Here is a 15,318-nt window from a genome sequence, read left to right on the forward strand (position 1 = left end):
CTTCTGTCCTCCACTGGTCTCATTAATCTCCCTGCTCGGGAAGTTATGTGGCCTAGAGTTACAGAGCCCTTTGGAGAAGTCCCCTATTCCCTGATTCAGACTGACTCAGAGGGCAAGAGCCAAATTTTTAATTTTAAAACTTAATCTTAAACATCCAGCAAATAAGTTAACAGCCTTATATTAAGAGTACTGGGCTTTAATGTCTATCTCTCTATCCTGTAGGTGATAACTTCTTGTAACTCATTATCTTAAATTAACCCAGGTTGTGAGTTCTTAAAGTAGTACCTCTGCAAAACATTAACAGGCAATCCTTAGTCCATCTATAAGAAAACTACAAAATAAAACTAACTAGGGTAAAAACATATTTAGTTTATGTAATAGCTACCTTGAATTTTGGAAGAGCCATACATTATAATCCCCTGTTTGAGATCCTGGCAATCGTGACAAAAACCAACCCCTGGACACAACCTTAAATGTACTGAAATCTGGCCTACTTTTTCCATAGTCACTTTCACATGTAGTGGGATGGGACATAGAGCCTTATCTCAAGTAAGGCGGGGCTCCTCATAAATCTTAAGTACTATAGTTCTGAAGCTGATCTTTGCTTTTTAGACATCATTTTATAAAGCCTACATAAATTGTTGCTCAAGTTCACATGAACATTAGCTAACACAACATAATATCACATCTAAAACATGAATTAAAGAAAGGCTGAAGGCTTTTAACCTTTTGTGGAAAAGTAGCAAAGTATTTTTGTTTTTTTTACAATAAAGCCTTCACACAGATTAGGCTCTCATTAACTTAAAAATACATTTAAATTGTATCTCAGTGTAAAAAGTAACATAGAACTTTACATATCTTATTGATAACAAGTCCAGTTATAGAACACAAATGATATAATTAAATCTCCAACATGTTTTTCTTTTAAGCCTAAAATTACCATACAACTTTAGAACACCAGCTTGATATAATGCTCTTTTGAAGCTTCTATCTTACAGACTTGTATATCTGGAAGATATGAATACATTAATAGCGCCACAATTACATTGATGATTTTATATTAACCAAGTTTAGCTTTTAAAGAAATAACATTACAATATTGAAAAATAACAGTTGTTGTTTAACCATAGTTGTATAATTTTTAATTTCTTTAAGATTACTTGCTCAAAAACTTATACATATAACCAACTTACACAAACCTTCTTTATCACTTACTTAAACCCTCTTAATTACTTAATCACATAGACTCACTTATCCAGAAACACATTTTTCCTCTATTAAATCCATACCTAGAACTTTCTAGTTTCTCTTTTCCATCTGTTAACCTCCTTCTGTTCACATTTTGAAACAATACTTGTAAATTTTTGAATTTAGGCAGATTATTTCATAGACATCAACATTTTATTAGGGTCTTTTTGAACACCTAGAAAAACTTATAAGCTTAATTTTAAAGACATCTTTACTTTCATCTGTTTACCCAATTTAAATTGAGCCATTTGAATCACGTGAATCAAAGATATTTGGATCCATTTTTAATTTTTCATGAGCGCTCCTCATATATCTATCAATTGTCATATCACTGCATGATATATGGACATATACACATACAGACATACCGACATACAACACGTAACACAAGTGTAACACATAACACAATAGTAAAGGCCTTGTAACTTTCTCAGGTGAAATCTCATTGCAATGTTTAAAAACTCCAAAATTGATCAAAAACAGAACTGATCAGAAAACATTAACTTGTCTGTAGGATCAAAATCATGAGCTCAAAAAAATACAGAATCTAAGAAAAAGCAAGACTCCTAAAAAAGATGACTGGCCAGTAATTAGTAAATACCATACAATTTACTTTTTGGTTTGGTCTGGTTTGAGTTCAGGTAAAAAGACACTTTCACTCTTTTTTTTTCCCTTGGGCCTGAGCTCCAAGCTTCTTCTGTTTGCATATCAACTTAAGCCCTGGCTGAGGTCTGGAAGGAACTGGGAAAACCGGAATTCTGAGCAGAAACCTCATGCCTGAGGCACTTTAACCATAAGTCATAATTTCCAGGTTTGGATGTTGAAAATTATGATACAAGTTTAAGATGTAATTCCCAAAATTTTATATCTTTCTACACTAGAAAAACTTGCTCACATAAAACTGGAAATAGGATCTCTACCATCAGAAGAAATTTCTTTAGGATCATTAAGCTACTTCCTTTGTTCTGAAGTTCCTAAAATAGTATTAAGTTACATTAAATCACCTGAAAGAGAACTACACACTACCATGTATATCTAAAATTAAGCTTTGAAAATTTCCAAGACTGTTGCTATTTAATTATTTAATGTCATTTTAATAAGCCAGACCAACGTTCTAATTTAACATTTTTTTTTCCTGAATCTTACACACTGAGGGGAACAGATACCCTATCATAATTTACTACCCTTGCCCAAATTAATGCGCTGGTACACCTAGTGAAATCTTTTCAGGCTACCCAGTTCAGAAATTGAAAAAAAATAAAACTAAATTATTGGGAGTTACTTGCCAACTTGGAAGTAGAGTTCTTTAATTTTTTATCTTAAGTATTTAAGTTTTCTAGCATGAACTATCTGAAATCAAATTAAACAATTATTTAAACTTAACTTTTTAACTGCAAGATAGTGCAATGTTTTAGAAACCCATTCAGATACCAGATTGTTAAAATAAAAAATCATTTTTTTAGATACACATTTAACTGAGATCATCCCCAAGAAATAATCTATAACATCAACACATTACTGCATTCATTATCCCTTCTTTTTTTTTTTTTTTTAGACAGAGGTGGAGTAATCCTTAAAGTGCAGGAAAGGGAGAGGGAGTTCCCCAGAGCAAAATGGCTCTGGCAGCTGCTGGGAGTCCCTTAGTCTCACCTTTTACTTACGGGATTAGTCCCTCTGGTTTGGTCTGACCCCAGGCACCAGGCATTTCCCACATCTCTTAACTTTTCAGCAGTCAGCTCCCAAAAAGTTTATCCTCTGTTTGCAGTTGTTTTGAGTGCTAGGCTTCCCCAAGAAAGCAGAGTGGGGACTCCTTAAAAGTCCCCTCGGGGGTGTCAAAATTTGTGACTGAAAATTTGGTTCCCATCCCCCAAAGCCAATTAATGCCAATTTAATAATGAGGACAGGGCTTTGAGAAAAGTCAAAGCGAGTTGTCAAAGTTGTTAAATCCCCAGCAGGCATCTCCATTTGCACTCAAGCCGACTACGGAGGGAAAGAAAACATTGTTTTTCTAATCTCATTTAACAAAGGGGAGTAAAGTTTATCACCCGCTTTGGGCTGCATTCCCAAGCAACCCGACTCCAGGAAGACCCATTCGCTTCTTTGGCCCTGGGATTTGGTGATCGCTGCGGCGGGTGGGGGGGGGCTGTAACATTCGGGGGGTTTGGGACCTGGTCCCTTCTACCCCCACGAAAGAAGGGAGAGGGCTGGGTGTCCCCGAGCTGCTTTCTCAGCTTGCTGGGGGGGGCAGTCCCCCACCGACTCCACCTCCGACCCCGCCCGCCCCGCTGTGGTGGAAATGCTATTACTCTTTCATATATTATTTTAATCTAATCGCTGCCTTATAGTTTATAGGATACACCTTTTGTTGTCTAATTCAAGTGACATGTCTCTTCACATGTACTGAATTTCTCCATTTATGTTCTCTGATATATTCTTATCATATATTTTCCTCTTCTTTATGTTGTAAAACTAATCCCTGTTCCTAGCAGAGAAATGGAAAAATGCAGGGACAAGAGAGAGGGAAAGGACACTTTCTGCCTTTTTTCTGTTCTCTACTGGGAACAGGGATTAGTTTTAGAATCAACTAAAATCTACGGAAAAGGACAACTAAGACTAGAAGGTAGAACAGAAAAAGTAAATTTGGATCCTCATCACAAGGACACATCCTATAATTCTAGTCATTCCACAAGAAAAGAGTTCTGAGCCTGGTGGGGTGATGCATACCTGTAATCCCAGCAGCTCAGGAGCCCGAGGCAGAAGGATTAGGAGTTCAAAACTAGCCTTAGGAAAAATGAGGTGCTAAGCAATTCAGTGAGACCCTGTCTTTAAATAAAATATAAAATAGGGCTGGGGACTGGGGATGTGGCTCAGTGGTCGAGTGCCCAGAATACCCCTCAGTTCAATCCCCAGTACCCCCCCAACCCCCTGGCAGGCACAGTGGTGCATGCCAGTAATCCCAGCAACTGGAAAGGCTGAGTCAGGAGGATAGCAAGTTGGAGGCTAGCCTCCACAACACAGCAAGACCTTGTATCAAAATAAAAATAAAATAAAAATGGCTGAGTATGTAATTCAGTGGTAGAGTGCTCCTAGGTTAAATTTCCAGAAAGAGAGAGGGAGGGCAGGGGGGGGCAGGGAAGGGAGGGAGGGAGGGAGGGAGAGAGATAGAGAGATGGAGAGAGAGAAAATATCTGAGCTTTGCTCATTAAAAATAATATTCAGTAGATAATACATTTTCCCAACCCTATCTAAGGTAATGGTATTTTAATGGCAAAACTTCGGGCCTCTGACAGAGGAGACATCTCTGTAGTGTTTGTAGGGACAAACGAGGCAAGGCCCCGAAGATAGCAGGAAACAGTTTTATTTGGCTGCTTCCAGGTTCAGAGGGTACAGCCTTTTCTGTAATCAATCAATCCCCTGAACCCCAAGCTCAGGGAGTTTTAGAGTTTTATACCCAGCATGTAAGGGGAGGGGCTCAGAAGTTCACAGTCTGCAGAAGTTCACATAAAAGCAGCTTTTTCTTTCAGTGTTCTTGGCATGTTAACTCTTCAAGGACAACACCTGAGAAGGGGAGAACTTCTTCTCCCCTTTCTTTCCTCCCCCTGCCAGCTGTTACCATGGAGCCCATTTGTACCTTATCTTAAAAATGTAGACATCTCTGTGAGGCCAGCTCAAGGCCAGAGGCCTTGTTTGCACATTTCTTCAAAGTACTATACTGGATAGGTTCGTGAAAAACTAGTAAGGGGGTGTCCAGCAGCTGGAGTGCTGGTATCTTCTCGGCCAGTGGCCAAGTAAACAGGGCGACACGAAAATAGGAAGTTTATCTACATTGAACTCTTTTGCTGACAGTCCTAAAATCAGCCATGGTGAAGAGGACTTTTCTGTGGAGAAAGGGGGTCCCACTTCAATTCCCCCCTTTAATGATGCTCCCCATAATTTAATCCTTTAAATTTAAGAGCATCATTACCATTATCTTGGCTTAAAGCCTTATAGAATGTCAAAACCTTAGTTGTTGTTATCCTTTCAACAGCAGCTTCTACAGTGGATCCAATAGTTTTAATGCACAGTGGAGCCAAACATGGGAACAATGAACAGGTTAACAGCAGAATACCCACTACACCAGTTAAGCTTTTAAATCTACCAAGAGTTGAAAACCATCTCCCAAAAGCATGATTGGGACCCAAACTTTAATGCCCTCATAGGTATGAACTAACACGTGCTAGTTCTCTTGTGTTGATGGTTATATTTTTAACTGTCTATTGTCATCCATTTGGATGCAACAATCTGAGCTGTTGACCTCTCCACATATATTCTTTCCTCAGCCAGTAAGTAATCTAATGCCAAGTGGTTTTGATAGTTAGCTACTCACATCTGGTCTATTGTGTGGCCAGGAGGTCAAAGAATGTGGCAGTCTGTGTGGGAAGCCATTCTAACACGTGATTGGGTGACTCCAGTTAAGGGCCTGAGGCGCTTTGGCTCTGTCGAAGCTTTCCCGACCCTTTCCTGATGAGAGAGCCCATCCGTGTGGGAGTGTGCCTGACCACTGACCCCGGGGACCCAATCACTGACCCTGACCTTGGAGTGCAGCCCCCCCTCAACCTTCATTGGATGGAATTCTCCCCTGAATCTCTTGTTCCCCAATAAAAGGCTACTCCCCGGCGTGTTCACTCTCTCTCTCTCTCCTGCTAGCCCTGAGTAATCCTTGCTGCCCTGCTGGGCGTTTAGAGGAGGGAACCAGAGAGGGGAGCCGTCTCGGACCTAGCAATAGAAATAAGGTAACTGAGTCTGTGTGTTTTATTTCGATCTCTTCTAACTAACTTTATGCCTAGAACCCCATTAATGAAACCATTGCGCAGGCCGCGTGGTAGAAGTCTGATTAATAATAATTTCTATACAGCTTGTAAGTGAATAATTCTGTTCAACAAGTAAATAAGAGTTCTATAACTCCAACCGCCATTTTGTGCCTAGGTATCTGGAGCATGAGTGGCAAAAATCCTCTGGGGTGGCCAGTTACCTTCACTCCAAGATTGGTAGCCTCCTAAACTAAGTTTCTTTACAATGAACCTCTTTTTTCTTTCCAAACAATCATCCATCTATAATATTCCTCTGGTGGGACAGGTCCTAAATATATGTTTCATCACCTCTTAGTTATAGTGGATTGTCTTGACACATGGTTCACATGATCTCCATGGTTGAAATAGGAGTAGGGCAGAATCCCTTATAGTAATCAAAGGAAACCAAACTAAATAATAGACTAACATTTTGGTTAGAATAGGCTAAACAGCATAAATCAACAAAGCCAAACTAATAACACCAAACAAATCCTAGAAAACTTATATAAGAAAGATATAACAAAGTATAAGTGAAATTTTGTTACCCAGAGTCCAGTCAGTTAGGAGTTACTGTTATCAAACCAGTAGCAAAAACCAAACAGAGAACTATGTATATATCTAGAAGCAAGGGGTGCCAATGCATTACAGTATAAGAACTATCTCTGAGGTTGAAAGAGTCCATTAGTCCTGGTGGGCAGTTTATCCTTCATGGGGCATTGATCAGCCAGTCCCTCCTGTGTGGCTGAAACAGGGCCGTGGCCTCCTCAAGCTTTGGCCGTGCGTAGACCAGTCAGCTTCCGGTGTGACTGGAGCAGGGCTGTTGTCCTTCTGATCCTCAAGCTTCTCTGGTGCTCCTTTTTCTTTGGGATGGTCAGCTTCAAGAGTGTAGCAGCATTTGGAGAGCACTCCCAGTCTGCAGCTGCAGGCGTGAGTTTGGTGTAGTGAATCCAGGGACCTATCTCTGCAAACTTTACTGCAGTTGGGGTGGATAAAATAACAGTGAAAGGGCCCTTCCAAACAAGTTCAGGGGTTGAATATTTCATTCTTTGATTTAGACTTAATCTCCAGGCTTGAAGGAGTGTGCACCTGGGTCAAATTTACTGACAATCTTTCTCTAACCCATTGGTTGAGAACCTGTGAAGTTTTCTCTAAGACCTGAAGCTGTCGACTCAGGGTTAATTTTCCTCTCTCTCTTAAGTCTCCCTGTAGTTCCCTAATAAGGGGGGGGGGCCTCCCATATATTATCTCAAAAGAAAAGATCCTGGTAGGATTGGATCTAATCCTCAACAGTGTAATAAGGAGAAATTCATCACAATGTGAGTCTCCTGACACAGCTTACCCAATTGAGCCTTAAAGTCCTGTTCATCCTTTGAACTTTACCAGAACTCTGCAGCCTATAGGCAGTAGGTAACTTTCATCTGATATATGGTCAGTAATCGTATCACTTCTGCCCAAAAGCTGAGCCAATAATTATTATTGTCTGAGCCAATAATTATGGGGACATCAAATCTGGGAATCATTTCTCAGAGAAGCATCCTAGTATTTCCCTAGCCTTTTTAGTGTGGGTGGGAAAGGCTTCCACCTGTCAAAGTATGAACACATAAAAAACAAAAGTTATTTATAGCCCCGTGAGTGTGGTAGTTCAGTGAGGTTTACTTCCAAGTCTTCAAAAAAGTGTTCCTCCTATAGTTTGGATTCCTGGTGGGAGCTTTGGCCCCTGACAAGGATTGTTGTGAGTACAAACCTCACATTGTTTGCAGACCATCTAGGTGTTGCTTGCGAGCTGGGGGACATAGAAATGTTGACTCAGAACTGAGGCAGCAGCCAAGCTCAATTCCCCCAAAATTATAAAAGCAGGAAAACTCAAGACAAGGAAACTCAATAAGGCCAGTGATTTCAGAGATATGGCAAACTGGCCAACACCATGAGAGTTAGTGAGCACTGGAAAAACCTTTTTGCAGTCTCAGAGTGTCATCAGCCAAGGAAATAAGAAGCCACAAATTAGAAAAGAAAAAGAAGAGAAGGTTGAAAAGAGGAGTAGCAGTGAGAGCAAAGAAAACCGGGAAACAAAATTAGACGGTCCTATTGAAAATGTGAGGACGAGGCCCAGCAAGCAGTCAGCAGAAGAGAGCTAATAAACGTAAGTGGGTACCACTGCACTTAGACGATGAAAGACCAGAGAGTCAAGAGAGACCTGGATCCCGGAACAGCTCTCGGTGTCAACCTGAAGCAAATAAGTCATCCCATAATAACAGGAGAAATGACACACGAAGTTGGAGGTGAGACAGAGAAAAAAGAGATGATCAGGATAAAGTGTCTAATGTGAGGAGTGAGGGGGGTAATATCCAAGGTTCCTTCAGAGGTTGAGGAAGAGGACGTGGACGGGGAAGAGGACGAGGCAGAGGAAACCCTCGAGTAAACTTTGATTGTTCGTATGGTTACCGAGAACATGGTGAAAGGACGGATCAGCCATTTCAAACAGAAATTAACACCAGTATGATGTATTACTATGATGATGGTACGGGTGTACAGGTGTATCCTGTGGAAGAAGCATTGCTTAAAGAGTATATTAAGCATCAAATTGAATATTACTTCAGTATAGAAAACTTGGAACGTGACTTCTTTCTTCGGAGAAAGATGGATGAGCAAGGTTTCCTGCCTATTTCCCTGATTGCTGGATTTCACCGCGTTCAGGCTCTCACAAACCTTAATCTCATTTTAGAGGCCCTGAAGGACAGCACAGAAGTAGAAGTTGTGGATGAGAAAATGAGGAAAAAGATAGAACCAGAAAAATGGCCAATCCCGGGCCCCCCTCCCAGAAGCGTGCCACAGACTGACTTCTCTCGGCTGATCAATTGTCTGGAGTTTGTGCCAGGCCAAGCCTTTTGCTCACATACAGGTAATAGCTTGTCTTCTAGAAACAACAGGATAAGAGTGGGCTTCTTTGATTCATTTTACCTGTCTCTTGTTAGTTTATTTAGATTTAGTAGGAAAATTAAAGATAAACTATACATGACTTTTAATCCTCCAAATCCTATTTACACTGTCTCCCACATGATTATTTAAATAGGGATCTGAGAATTATGGGTGAAGCTCTCTTGTGTTCTTGTTCTTAATTTTTTATGTGTACTTTGTCATGTGTGGAGTTTTGACCTGTCTTCTTTTAATTTTGCTGAATGACTGTGGATACGTTGTGTCAGTTTTCCCCTGGTAGGATTGAGCTAGTCTAATTGTTACACATGTGCTTTACCTTGTCTTGCAATGACAGGTGACCCACATTCTAAAGCAGAATCGAGGTTTTGTTTAATTTGGTTGTGTTTAGAATTTCTCAAACCTGTTTTAGTGGTAAGGATTTTTCCTGGATCATTTTTTAAGACATTCCCTCTGGGGAAAAATATGCTTAAACTTTTCAGTCAGGGTGATGATCTACTGATGCCCTGGATGTCATCTGATGGGGATGTGCAGTGGAGCAGGTGGCTCACTGAAATGCATTGTAAATACTGGAACAAACCGGGCTGCAGAGATGGAAGCCACCAGACTGCCTTCCATGTGAGAGTGTCCACTGCCGACCCCCGGGCAGCATGACAGTGGAGATGACCACCTCTGCCACGACGGAGACAGAGCCAGGGACCGCTGCTGGCATTCCAGGAGCTGCCTGCCCTTTTCTGTGTGACTGGACTTAGACGGCGTGGCTACTTTTATTTGCGGGGGAAGCTAATTATTATCACTGTGGAAATACTGCAAGGTTCTGTCTTTTGTTTCCAGGCATATGTACTTGTGTCCAGGTCAATAAAGCAGAGAAAGAGAGGACTGCATAGCCTTTCCCAGCTTGCCAGGCCCTTGGCTCTTGGTCTGCCCTTTGCCATGGTGAATATTGCATAACTTACCACGTGTTGAGATGTTTCACATGGACTGTAAGATTTATTAATGTGGACATTTAAGGGGTAAGAAATTGAAGAAATAAACAAGGGTGTTTTTCCATTATTCTTCAAAATGTATTTTTGATACATCAGTATAAGTCCTGCCCGTCAGAAAAGCATTAATGATGGACAGTTTCACAGAAATTTTTATCTCATATTTCTTTGTCAGCCCTGTGCTTCTAATTGCAGTAAGCAACTTGGGGGCAAGTGTTTTAAAAAGTTGAAGAAATGTGACATTGTTTGTCTGTTTTTTTAAAGATATAATGGCTGATTGTAAAAGTTAGATTTATTTATTGTGTAAACTTGGGTCCAAGATGACATTTTTAATCAGCTTATGAACAATCATTAGTAAGTTGGATAATATAGAAAATACTTTTTCCACAGGGATAGTTAATTTAGGTCAGTCAAGTTGGTGATGCCTGTCCATTAACCATTTATGTATTATTAATAAAATTACAAGAATAAAATCATAAAAAAAGAACTGTCTCAAGTGCTGTGTATCCAACATATTTTCCTGTGGAACTGTCTGATAAAGGCTGGGGCTAGAATCTCTGGGATGGCTATTCTGGCCATCAGAAAACTCCACTATCCACCTGGGAGAAAATTTTCTTTTTCAGTCTTAAATCACTTACTTTCATGTTGGGAGTATGTTGGCTCCCATTCTGTTAGCTAGTCAGCCAGGCAGAAGGGCAGCATTTAAACCTGGGACTGGATTTTCTTCCCGTTTCTTGCAGACAGCTAAACTGGCCTCTCTGTCAGCTCTCCGGTTGCCTGAGAAACCACAGTGTCTCCGTTTTGATGACCTTGGCAATATATAATCACAACCTTCCTGGGAGCCCACAGTGCATCCAAAAGTTTAAGAATTTCTTGTCCATACATCATGTTCCCCCCTTTTTTTCTCTCCTGAGTTAATTAGCCTACATAAGGCCCTATGAACATGAAGGGTAGCGAACGCATATTTTGAGTCTATGTAAATATCCACACAGACTCCTGCTGTCAACTGAGGTGCTTGAGTCAAAGCAATAAGTTTTACTTTTTGTGCTGAAGTTTCCTGAGGCAGAGGTTCTGCCTTGACAGTGGAGTCCAGAGTGACCACTGCATATCCAGCAAAACATACCTCATCTTTTATAAAACTGCTTCCATCTGTGAAGTACTCTGCATCAGGGTCCTCGAGAGGCTGGTCTGTTAGGTCTGGTCTGCTGGAGAATGCTGCATCCACGACCTCAACACATTTGTGATCAGGTTTTCCAGGTCCAATGGGCAGCAAAGTTGCTGGGTTTAGAGTTCTGACGACCTCAACGTGGATACGTGGGTTTTCACATAACATGCCCTGATATTTGACCATTTTTCATTAGTCAACCAATAGTGTCCTTTATATTTTAACGATGTCAAAATTGAATGAGGAACTCTGACAGCCAGTTCTTGTCCCATGGCCAGTTTATCAGCTTCCAACACGAGAAAAGCTGTGGCTGCAAGGGCCCCTAAACAAGGTGGCCAGCCCTGGGCTACAGAGTCCAGCTGTTTGGACAAATAGGCCACTGGACGGTGCCATGCCCCCAGCATCTGAGTCAAAAATCCTATAGGCACTCCAGACTGATCACGGACATACAGAAAGAAAGGCTTTGTGAGGTCAGGGAGCCATAATCCAGGTGCACTGGTCAGTGCTTGTTTAATGTCCTCAAAGGCCTTTTACTTAGTTGACCGCCATATAAGAGGATCCCATTTCCCCCCTTTGTGGTTTCATAGAGGGCTTTTGTCATAACTGAAATTTGGGGATCCATACATGTCTGAAGCCAGTAGCCCCCAAGAATTCTCTAGTCTGATGGCAGGTTGAAGGGACTGGAATTGAGCAGATCTCCTGTTTCTTTTGAGGCCCAGTTACTATTGTCTGTCCTGTTGCCAAGTCAGATGGTAACCAAAGTATTGGACCTTTTTCTTTTTTTTTTTTTTTTTAGAGAGAGAGAGAGAGAGAGAGAGAGAGAAGTTTTTTAATATTTATTTTTTTTAGTATTCGGTGGACATAACATCTTGGTTTGTATGTGGTGCTGAGGATCAAACCCGGGCCGCACGCATGCCAGGCAAGTGCGCTACTGCTTGAGCCACATCTCCAGCCCCTGGACCTTTTTCTTGATAGATATGAGATTTTACGTCAGAGTCCAGTGCTGTCCCAAGGATGGTGTACTCAAGCCCCTGGGAGGAACTGTCATTTAGGGAAGGGAGGCGTACATAGAGCATCTGGCGCTTTAAGATGCAGGAATTTTTTTTGTTATCTCCCAGTGCAGGATCTTGGCTGCTAGGATTCTCCAGCTCTTAAATCTAATGTAAATATTAGCAGAGACTGATGACCTGGGACATCATTTGTGTAAAAGGCACCTATGTAAATCTCGCCGTGAGCCATCTGCCAAGGTTGGAGGGCAGCGGTGCGGTTCTGTGCAGGTCCCAGTGTGGCAGCCACATTGTGCCCACCTAGGTGTTGCTCTTTGTGTGGCTTTCTCCTCCTGCCAGGTGGGAGCCTGCTCTAATTGTATATATTAGTTGCCCCACTTGTGCTTTTGTTCAGCATACCTGGGTGCATGGGGCTCTGAGTCCCTTCCTGCTGGTGGCTCCCAGCGTGTGGCTTGGAGCCAGGGTGGCATGTCTTTTTGGAGTGAGCACCCTATGGCCCACTACTAGTTGTTAACATGAACATATTCCTGGTTCATTTGGGGGCTTGCAGCAGCTGAGCCCTCCTGAGGCACTGGGTCTCATGCATCAGATGCAGTTGTGTGTGTCTATGGGACCCCTGCCATAATCGTCAATCATCAACTTCCCAGCAAGTGGGAAGAAACTGAAAGGAGGGGCTGGGGCCAAAAGTTGGGGGAAAACATTCATTCCTTCTCTGTTCAAGGCTTAGCATGTGAGCATGGCAGTGGGTGCTTGCCCGCTGGGGCCATTGGAGGCTTCCCCTTTTGTCTGGCCACATTTTTTTTCCTTATAAACATTTGGACCATTGGCTTTGTTCTAGTAAGACACCCCTTTGAGTGACCTCTGGGCTTGTGGTGAGGGCCGCTGTAAGGAGATCCATCCTCCTCTTCATCTTTCTGGTCTGCCTGTCTTTGAGTCTCTGGATCTCAATTGATGAAAACTGTGGTGGCCACCTTAATCAGCTCACTGGCACACTTCTCAGTAAAGCCCTCTATGATTGTAATTTTTGGCAAATGGCTCTCTGAGCCTGTCTCACAAAGGCTGCATTCATCACCTGTTGCTTGCACCTGTGCATTTCTTCACTGACAAACTGGCATTGCAGCTGCTACACTTGTATGTGCCCCTCCTCCCCCAGGCACCTCTGGTGCCCATGGCCAGTTTATCAGCTTCCAACAGCGGCGGTGGCCTGGAAATTCAGCTCTGAGTCAGTTGCGCACATCTCTTTTGATCATTGCTGCCAGTTTCATAGGGCAGAGGGGCCTTAGGCAGATGTGGGGCCGAGAGAAATGTTCAGGGCTATTGAGGGTGCAAGAGGGAGATGCTGGAGCAGCAGGAGGCTTATCTCGGCTCTGTTTGTCTGCAGATGCTCAGCTTAGGCTAGGGCTCCGGGCTGGCTCTGATTCCTTACTAACTCTTGGGCACAGACACTGTGTTTTATTCTCTCTCTCTCTTTTTCTTTTCTTTTAGACTTCCTAGGAGGGCTTCTTGACATCTCTCTATCTTTAGCCCTTCTTCTTTGTTGGGGCCCCATCCTAGGTCTGGATAATGGGCTGCATCAGATCAGTCATGGCCCAGGGTTTCTTTGTGTAGGAGGGAGTATGATTTTTCCAGCTTATGAGCTCAATGGTGGAGAAAGGCTGGCACACAAAACTGCCTTGTCTCCCTCAGGTGTTTCCCTCTGGTCAACATGGGCAGGTCCTTTAGTTCCTTGCAGGGGCATCTGGAGAGTTCTCATCTGAGTTGTGGCTCTGATCTTGGGACAAATCTCCCACCTTCATCTTGGGAGGTGAAAAAGTCTTTGGTCCTAGGAAGCCTTTGGCTCTGAGGATATCACAGTGGAAGGAGTAGCCAGTATTGGGGGCCTTCATTTGTTGCCTCTGAGGACAAGGGGGCTAGGGGACAGTCTGTTGTCCCACTGGTCTTGGCAAAGTTGGTCTTGAGTCCTCTTCTGGCTCATGGGGAAAACTGTTCCCTTTCCTGTCTTTCTTAGTCAGGTTTTCTGTTTAGCTGCTTTCCACATGGTCTTAGAGACCATTAAGCTCCTGGCTAACATCAACTTGGACTGTCCATCTAGACAGGCTCTCAACCAAGGGGGCTGTTTCTGTACTATCTCTTGACAGCAATCAATGTAAGAGAAATGGTTCAGGGACTCCAACAACAATCAAATGGACCTCAGCAATGACTCTCTCATCTAAAGATCCTTCTGGTGGCCAGCCCACATCTTGGGTGAGCCACTCTAATTCACAGAGTATGCAAACTTTGTGGAGTGAGTCTCACTCCAGTTACCAGGAAAACCTTCCTAAAGGTTTCTCACACACATTTCAGAAGGCTCAATTTCCTTAGGTGCCTCCCATGTTCCACCCTGCATCGGTGTCGCACACTTAGAACAAAACACACTTAGGACAAGACTCACTTTGTCCATCTCCGGCCGCTCCCCTCGCAAGGACTTAGGGCCCTCTTAGCCTTGCAGGTCGGTATCAACCCCCGACCTGGAGCTTTCACCTAGACGTTGGTTGGTGAAATTCCACCATAGACTGTATGAGGTGCCACAGGAACTGTGGATCAGGACTCTGCACTCGCTTCGGCCCTCAGGTTGGGTCGGAACCCTTCCCTTTGTCTCATTCACACACTTTCACAAACTTTCACACAGACATGGCCAGAACAGAATTCCTATACTGCCCAAATTCCAACAATTCCAAACCAAACAGAAAAGGGGGTCACGGTGTCCCGTCTGCTCGCTGACCCCGAACAGAGGCTACTCGGGCGACTCCCCGGGTCTGTTTCAGCTCCAACCACTTTGGAGGGTACTCAGGACCCAACAGAGGTTTATCAAGCCTCTCTTCCACCTGCTTAGGCCTCAAAGGGGAAGTCAGGTGGGCTGCAAAACCAAATGGACCCGGGTCCTACCTGCTCAGATGGGCGGTGCTCCAAAACCCTAATTCTGGTTCCTGCTGCCTGTGGGTTCTGTTGTGCTCCTGGGTGGCGGCCCCAGGACGCTGGGTGAGTCGATCCTCCTTCAGGCCAAGAGTACCTGGGCACGCCAAGGGGACCACTGTCCCCCATCGCCCCAGGGAAGCCGGTCCCTGGTGACAAGAGAGGCAGAATAGCCTTCCTTACCTCCTCTGTCCCATCTGGGT

General features: G+C 43.2%; 1 pseudogene across 1 annotated transcript; it reads left to right on the plus strand.

The window, feature by feature from the left end:
- The first annotated feature begins 7,966 nt into the window (after nt 1-7,966).
- Nucleotides 7,967-10,386, plus strand: LOC308639849 (la-related protein 1B-like; annotated as a pseudogene). Its single transcript, XR_014024282.1, has 2 exons — nt 7,967-8,976; nt 9,491-10,386. The product of XR_014024282.1 is annotated as a la-related protein 1B-like (transcript).
- Nucleotides 10,387-15,318: the final 4,932 nt, after the last annotated feature.

Source organism: Spermophilus citellus (assembly GCF_964194105.1).
Source record: "Spermophilus citellus genome assembly, chromosome: X".
In the NCBI taxonomy this organism is placed as follows: Eukaryota; Metazoa; Chordata; class Mammalia; order Rodentia; family Sciuridae; genus Spermophilus; species Spermophilus citellus.